Source organism: Crassostrea angulata, chromosome 8 (assembly GCF_025612915.1).
Source record: "Crassostrea angulata isolate pt1a10 chromosome 8, ASM2561291v2, whole genome shotgun sequence".
Lineage (NCBI taxonomy): Eukaryota > Metazoa > Mollusca > Bivalvia > Ostreida > Ostreidae > Magallana > Magallana angulata.
Genome location: NC_069118.1, coordinates 39,688,756 through 39,697,032, shown reverse-complemented (window position 1 = coordinate 39,697,032; position 8,277 = coordinate 39,688,756). Strand labels below are relative to the sequence as shown.

The following is an 8,277-nucleotide window of genomic DNA, read 5'->3' as shown; positions in this document are numbered from 1 at the left end:
ACAAACAAGTTCAGGTTGATATTCACCCTCCTCAACGCACAAGGTCCAATCAGACAGAGCGAATAGTTTCATTGAAAGTAAAACAGAGATCATTTGGTACCCAGACAGATGAATCAATAGCCCAAGTTCAATCGATTTCATTATTGTCACACCAAGTTATGGAAGATATTCCAAGTGATGAACCTGAAAATAATGATGAAAGTTTCATATATCAATGAAATTGACATGAGCTCCTCTAAAGATTCAACTGAGGAAGAAGACAAAGATTCAGATGAGTTTTATCTTCCAGACGACTCTGACCTTGAAGTTAATGATGACGAGGATGGTGAAGTGGAAGTTCAGACGGCGACTTACAAGTTAAGACAGGACACATCACCCGTGGATGAGAAGCAGTTCTTAGTCAGTGAAACTGCACTTGCTGAATTGTTGTCTGTATGTCGCTACTGTAGTGCAGAATGTACACCTGTCATCAAGTTTTTTAGAGGGACATTCATTAACACATCTTCAAAATGTTTAAATGGGCACGAGTTTACTTGGAGTAGTCAACCATGCCACAACACTTTGCCTTGGTCCCATCTTTTCACAGCCACTGCAATACTGACTAGTGGCTGCAATGCTACCAAAGTATTGCAAGTATTTAAGAACATGAACCTGCAGATGTTCACTGCAAGGACATTCAACAGACTACAGGCATATTATGTTGTACCTTCTGCGACGAAAACCTGGGATTTTGAACAGTCCCAGTTGTTAACAGAAATAAGGGATGGACCAAGCCAAGATGTTGTTGTAGGCGGATATGCTAGGTGCGACTCACCCGGATACTCTGCTAAATATGGGACATATACAATCATGAATCTGGAAAGGAACAAACAAAATTCTAGATTTTCAGCTTGTTTAGGTAAAACATTCAGATGGCATTTCACCAAAGTTATGCACACTTACTATCATTTACTTCGATGGAAACAACTTTCTTAAATGTACTTTGTATCATATACTTTATGTTATTTTGTTGTTGCTTTTTTGCAGAGAAATGAAGCCAAAGGATCATCCCACATGGAGCTTGCAGGTTTGAAAAGAGCTATGGAATTTTTGAAAGATCATTTGAACATCAAAACACTAGTCACTGATCGCCATTCTATGGTCAAAAAGTACATGCCATGCAGAGAAAAATCATTACTTTGATGTCTGGCACATTGCAAAAGGTAATTCAGGTTAATGTATTTCTATCTATATTGAGATTTTCATCAAATCTTTTTTTACAAAACCGGCTTCTACTTTTACATTTTACTAAGGTGTATCTAAGAAACTTGAAACAGCATCAAAAAAGGTCAGCGGCGAGCAAATACGACCTTGGATTAAGTCTATTGCTAACCATTGTCACTGGAAAGCTTTATCAAGTGAAGATGATGGTGAACTGAAGCAAGCTAAGTGGGCATCTGTTGTCAACCACATTCTCAACAAACATGAAAACCACTCCAGGAAGTACCCTAGATGTGAGCATGCTCCAATCAATGATGAAAGACAATGGATTAAAGAAGGTAATGTTTTCAAAATCATTTGGGTAAAATCAAAAAATTCATACTTGTTGCATTCAAGATATAACGTAATTTTTGTCAACTTCAGGTTTGGTCCCCTACAACCTGATGAAAGAAATCATTTTGAGCCCTTTCCTTGTAAAGGACATTGCCAAACTTTCACCTGCTCACCAAACCTACAGCCTTGAGGTGTTCCACTCCGTAGTGAATCACTATATACCAAAGAGCACTCATGTCTACTACCCGGCCATGTATGCAAGGTATTCACCAAAATACATTAACATTGCAGGATCATTCTATACAGTTGCAAATACAATATATATCATGCATAGTTTTTTTCTCTCAAGATTGAGTGTTGCAGCTCTGTATTTTAATGAAAACAGTGGAAGACAGCAGGCAACTTCCAAATCTGGCGAATTGCAGTATGGAATATCTTATCCAAAAGCAAAAAAGGATTAGAAGCAATCGTCAAACCAAAGAAAACACCTCCAACATTTAGTATGTAAATCAGTATTTACTTTTTGAGAATACTATACATGTATTATAACTATCATCTATAAGTTTTGTTTATTTTTTATTTATTTTTTTTCATTTTTTAGACTATGTGACAATAATAAAACAAGCTGTTCATGAGCGGAGAAGTTCAGAGTGCCCATCATATAGATCAGCTGCACTGGATATTTCTGTCCGAAATGAAGATGTCCCAGTTCCACTCACTCAGAATTTTGAACATTTCGAGAAGGCAGCTTTTATTCGCAGGCATTCATCAAGATATACATGAAGATAAATTATGAACACTATAAAAAACTTATTATACAAACGAAGATGAAATGTCTAAATATTTATTAATTATTGGACTGATTGTGTGAAATGTGCCTTTTCTGTTTGTTTTTCATCTGGCATATCTAAAACCACAATATTGTTCTGATGGAAATGCCTCTCTTATTTTGGATACCATTGATTGACCATTAAATCATTGATTCTTACATGGAATTGATCTTAAATGATTCCACAGTATTCAAGGCATTTCCGTCATTTTCAAGCAATGATAAAAAAGACTCATAAAATTCAAAAATAGACGCAAAGTAAACTGCATTCACGGTATATGTTTACATTGTATGACGTGTCTCAAAAGTTCCTATTTTTGACTCGATCGACTATAACTGCGAAAAAATGAGAATATATTAGTTCTCAGTCTCTCTTTATGCTTGTTTGTTAGCTTACATTTATTAATTCGATATGTTCAGGTTAATATCGGACAGAAATATGCGTCCCTGTTATTGGGCATCGAAGAAATTATATGAAACGTGAAGCAATGTCTGGTTCTTGTATAATGTTTATCTTTTAAAATGCCGTATTGGTCGTTTATAAATTCATGCTTTTATTACTTTGCAGACTTTAAATGAAGTAAATAAAGAAATCTATTTCTGACGTTGTCAAATGTTCCATCGAATTCTCGCAGTAACTCCGTACTTGCTTATGAATTGACAAAGATGTAGCGCCGACATTTTAGCGGGCATCAATGTTATGCACCGCGTTCTTGATATAATAGTTATTCCTAAATGGTTTAACTTGTAAAACTTATTAAATTGACATTGAAAAAACATTGTTACGCCAGTTTTCGTTTCGCAAAATAACTCTGAAATATATACTCGAATCTGATTGGCTACAGGATGCAGGATAGGATAGGATAGGATAGGATAGAACTTAACTTTTATATTTCTATCATGTATCGTGCATCCTATCCTATCCTATCCTTGTCAACTTTCAGGATACCAGCACTGTATTTCAAAAATAAAACATTTCAGCTTTAACCCTTTAGTAAATGTGACAAATGATAGGAATTTTTTTTCATATTCTAAACAAATTATTATAATAAGTAGAAAATCCAGCTTTAAAAAGATTAAATGTAATAAAATCATGAGACGAGTCATCTTCACAAAACAAAGTTTTATGATTTTCTTTACCTTACTTTTAAGTCGACGACCGGCACTCGGAATTTGATAAAATATTATATATTTTTTTTCATTCTCTTTTTTCCGATTTTCAAGATATCGTTAATAGTGGGAATTTTTTTTTAAGTGTATATAGTTAATACGTTATTTTATAATCAGTTCGTTGCAGAAAACAATAAAGCAGATTTATGATACAATTTCGGATTGTTATGAATAATTTTTGGTCGAAAATTAATAACTTCACACTTTTAGATGTTAAATTAAGTATTTTCTTCTTCAAAAATGCAGTAACAGATAATTTATAAAAGTCAATAGCCAGTTTTTAAAAAAAATGATTAAAAAGAAAAAAACAACAATGCATTTTATCTTATGTAATGAAATGGTCGGAAGTGTTTGGATTTTTTTTTCACCTCGGTGAAATATTATTCTTTGAAAGGTTACCAAAATGTTAACGCTTTATTCTAACTGATTTACAAATCGGTTGTTCTTAACAAATATTTTTTTTTGTGATATCCCTTTAATAAATGCGCTTGAATTACAATAATGAAAAACAAATGTTCTTCCGACTTTAAGAATAGCAATATCATGCTGTTTATTAAATGCCTGGAGAGAGAGAGAGAGAGAGAGAGAGAGAGAGAGAGAGAGAGAGAGAGAGAGAGAGAGAGAGAGAGAGAGAGTTAAACTTATATCATAACTTTAACTTATCTTAAGATAATCTTAAGATAATTATTATAGGAGCGATTGCATAAAATTCAATCAGTAAATTTTAAAGTATAGAATTTATTTACGAAATCCGTAGCATTAATATAGCATTGAATCATGATTTTTTGAAGTATACACTCTCATAACTGCAGCGGTGTGTGCATACAAATTGAGTAACGCGCGTTAGCGCGTTATGAAAATTTGTATGCACACACCGCTGCAGTTATGAGAGTGTATACTTCAAAAAATCACGATTTAATGCTTATATTTACATTTTTTAACTTCTTGCCTTGTCTGCAAATGTGATTCATACTTTAAAATTCCTATCTTATCCTAAGGGTCAGTTAATATTAATGGAAGAGCCACAGTAACAGCCACAAGCGTGAACTTTGATTTTCGCTTGTGACGTTGCAGTTTACAGTGTTCAGCGTTTGTGACGTCATAATAAAACTCGTGAATTTCACCTTTGACTACTTGTTGCATTTAGAGGCATTTGAAGATCACAGAAATTTAATGGAAAAACACAGTAGAATGTAAATATTATATATTTAATTACATTACTGGATACTTTATAATGTACCGTATGTTTTTGTACTTTCTTTTGATAAGAACAATAAAAACAAACCAGTGAAGAAAATAAATCTACATGAATTCAACTGAAATGAAATATATCAACTCCTGCATGGTAGGTCTATATATTAAATAAAAAAGTGCAAAAGCATTATTTGTATCTCTTATAATTATAACATTTACTTTAATATCATTTACGATGAGCATCATTTATAAATTTGAAATAAAATGAATCAACATATTGTTGCAGCCGTACCATTTTATTATGTACACCTAAAATATAGCCCCATCATGCTACCGTAAAATCGAGTGTTCGGTTGTATTCACCGTGATTTAAAAACTAACCAGCGAACACCTCGTGCATTTACAAGTGGAACTCTCCAAGAATGGCACGGAACAGCAAAAGAAATCCCAATGTTTCAGCTTCTGAATTATCTATTTTAAGAAGTTGAAAAAAGGAAACAACTGCAATTTGCCAAGCAAAGTAGAACAGGGTGCTACAGTATGAAGAGAAAGGCTCTGGGAAGATATTGCAGAACAGATAAATGCAGTTAATTGTTCTAACGTCATGCGTTCTGGGGAGGGTGTTAAAAAGAAATGGACTTGCATGTGTAGCATGTCTAGCGAAAGCAAGAAGAAGCTGGCGCTCAATAAAAAGAACAAAGGAAAACTGGTGGGGGGGGGGGGGTGGGGGTGTCTCTACCATCCAATGTGACCATAAACCCCTGGACGAGAAAATTAAAGGAATCATTGGTACGACAGCAATTACAGGCGTGAAGGGAGGATAGACGTGCTGGACGAGGCCACGACATCAGCCAGCAGCCCCAAGCTCACAGATGCCCCTTCTATTATGGAAAGTACAGACAATGGTAAGTTAAATAGTGTTAAATTCGAACAATTAACGAACATCTATGTAAATTGTCTTTTTTGTCTTTTGAAAATCATTTTGAAATTAAATAAAGTGTGAGAGAGAGAGAGAGAGAGAGAGAGAGAGAGAGAGAGAGAGAGATTTAAGGACAAATGATAGATTTTTTTTGAAATTGTGAATTTTTTTAAATATTTTGGGCGCATTTACAATGAAAATAAGTAAAAACAAATATACCGAGTAGACATCGAATTGTCTGTTTGTATCATCTGTCGTGAAAATTATTAAGATCTTCCGTTTCCAGCGGAAGACCTTATTGTTTTCGTATTGTTTATTATTATTTTTTTTCCAAATTTTGTGCTAGCGATTTCTCGAAAACTACTCAACCGATCTCGACAATTTTTTCACAGATGATGGGACATTATCTGAATTTGATATGTTTTTGAATTTGTTGTCGTCGTCACTTCCGGCACCAGTGGCGCTATTCCTTGGAGGTCGGTTAGGCACAAAAATGGGGTACACATTTTGAATCAAAATTTTCATACGTTTTGATTAGTATCTTTTTATCGGTTGATATTTTGTTAAGACATATAGAACAAAAGTAGTAGAGAATCAAAAGTTTTATCCAACAAAATCAAGAAAAGGGGGCTTGCCCCTTTATTTAGGGATCAAGTGACTCGTAAATCTATTACGAATAACTTGAAAACGATTAATATTTTGTTATGCATTATAGAATCAAAGTTGTTGATCGCTACACTATCTGTTTGAAAAAGTCATCGTCAGGCCCATGGTTGACGTAATTAGGGATTTTTATTCATTATCTTAAAATTTTTTTTGGGGGGGGGTGTTAATTTTTAAACTGTATCGATATTTCATGGTATCATTCAAAAAATATCGGACGGAAGACCTACTCGTTACTCGTGTTAAAAATTGACTTGAGAGAGGTATATTTGTGTCTTAAGATTTTGAACAATCTTAAGATTATTATAAGTTAAGACACTTTTGTGAAACAGCTATGATAAAAACTTATGACAAATTTTTGTCTTAAGACAGATATTTGTCATAAGATACATGTAGCTTTGTGAAACGGGCCCCTGTACCTTATGTGAAAGCATCCTCCAATAGTGAAAATTCAAGTTTGTCAAAATTTGATATTCAGGGGTAAAATGTGACCGGGTTCGGGTCAATTTTGCATAAGATATTTTTATTTCCATTTCCCGAAAACTAAAATGTGTTAAAATATCATAAAACTACGAAAGCCGAGAAGGATCACTCGAGATTCGAAATACGAGATTCGAAATTCGAGATTCGAGATTCGAGATTCGAAATTCGAGAATCAATATCTAAATTAACCAATCAAATCATGGATCTGAAACCTGTATCCTAGCAACATCAAACTGTTCTAAATATAAAATGGTTAAATTAACATTGATGAATTAACCCCACACAGTATAAACAATTAAATTAGAAATAACACTGTTGGCTTTGCGAATCTAAGTGGTTTTGTTTGCCCTGTATGTATTTTCCCCCGAACAATTTTAACCCGAAGTGTATTCGCCCCAACTGTGTAAAAATCGGCTCGCGAAGAAAGATCTGTTTAATCCAAATGTTTTTGCTATGAAACGAAACTCAATGAAATAATCGACATGTCAAAATATAGGTTATGATAAAGTTTTAAACCATAGAAGATATAATGATTTACAACCTCAAAGACAAAAATCCAGATTAGAAAAGTTTATTGTAGGGTATGGCAATGCCATTGTCGATATGAGTGAGAGAGAGAGAGAAAGAGAGAGAGAGAGAGAGAGAGAGAGAGAAAGAGAGAGAGAGAAAATAGAGCTTATTACATTTACATAGTAAAATTATTTAAAATTGGCCTAGGACCCCCTACAGAAAAAATTAGCTACGCTTATGAAGTTCTCTACCATAACCGCATTTTTACACACAAGGGGTGAATAAACCCGGGTTTTAAACTATTACTGGTGGTGAAATACCCCCAGGGTTCAAACGCATCAGGTGGAAATGCACCAGGGCAAACAAAATCACTTAGATCCGCGAAGCACACTGCATTATTACTAGTCTACTTAGACATTCTGTGTAAAAGTAAATACACATAATTATTTAGTTCGGTAGGGAGAAGTGAACATAGCATTTATTAAGAGTTATTAAGACATTTATTTGTAGGAAAGAGCATGTACGAATGATCTTTATTTAGAACAGTTTGATGTTGCTAGGATACAGGTTTCAGATCCATGATTTGATTGGTTAATTCAGATATTGAATCTCGAATTTCGAATCTCGAATCTCGTATTTCGAATCTCGTATTTTGAATCTCGAATCTCGAATGATCCTTCTCGGCTTTCGTATATAACATATATGCAATCATCTTAATATGCTATTGATTCTCAATTGTTTGAACCGGCAATGCTGGATATTTGATTTGAACATGACAACTTCCTATTACAAGATGAAGTGTATGTTTTTGTTACATAGGAACGTCTGGAGAAAAATTAAAATCTTTTCACTCAGTGTCTATATTTCTACACAGTGCAGCTATTTTGTTTATTACTCCTCCATTAAGATGATATTATGATTGCTATTGAGCGATCTGGCCCATGTGACTCTTCTTTGTTACTTCGTATTTCTGCTT

The 8,277-nt window shown here is 34.0% G+C and overlaps 2 pseudogenes; both read left to right on the top strand.

Annotated features, from left to right (window-relative positions):
• Positions 1 to 225: 225 nt before the first annotated feature.
• LOC128160948 (uncharacterized) lies at positions 226 to 1,216 on the top strand (annotated as a pseudogene).
• A 158-nt stretch (positions 1,217 to 1,374) lies between these two features.
• Positions 1,375 to 2,351, top strand: LOC128157747 (uncharacterized; annotated as a pseudogene).
• The last annotated feature ends 5,926 nt before the right edge of the window (positions 2,352 to 8,277 follow it).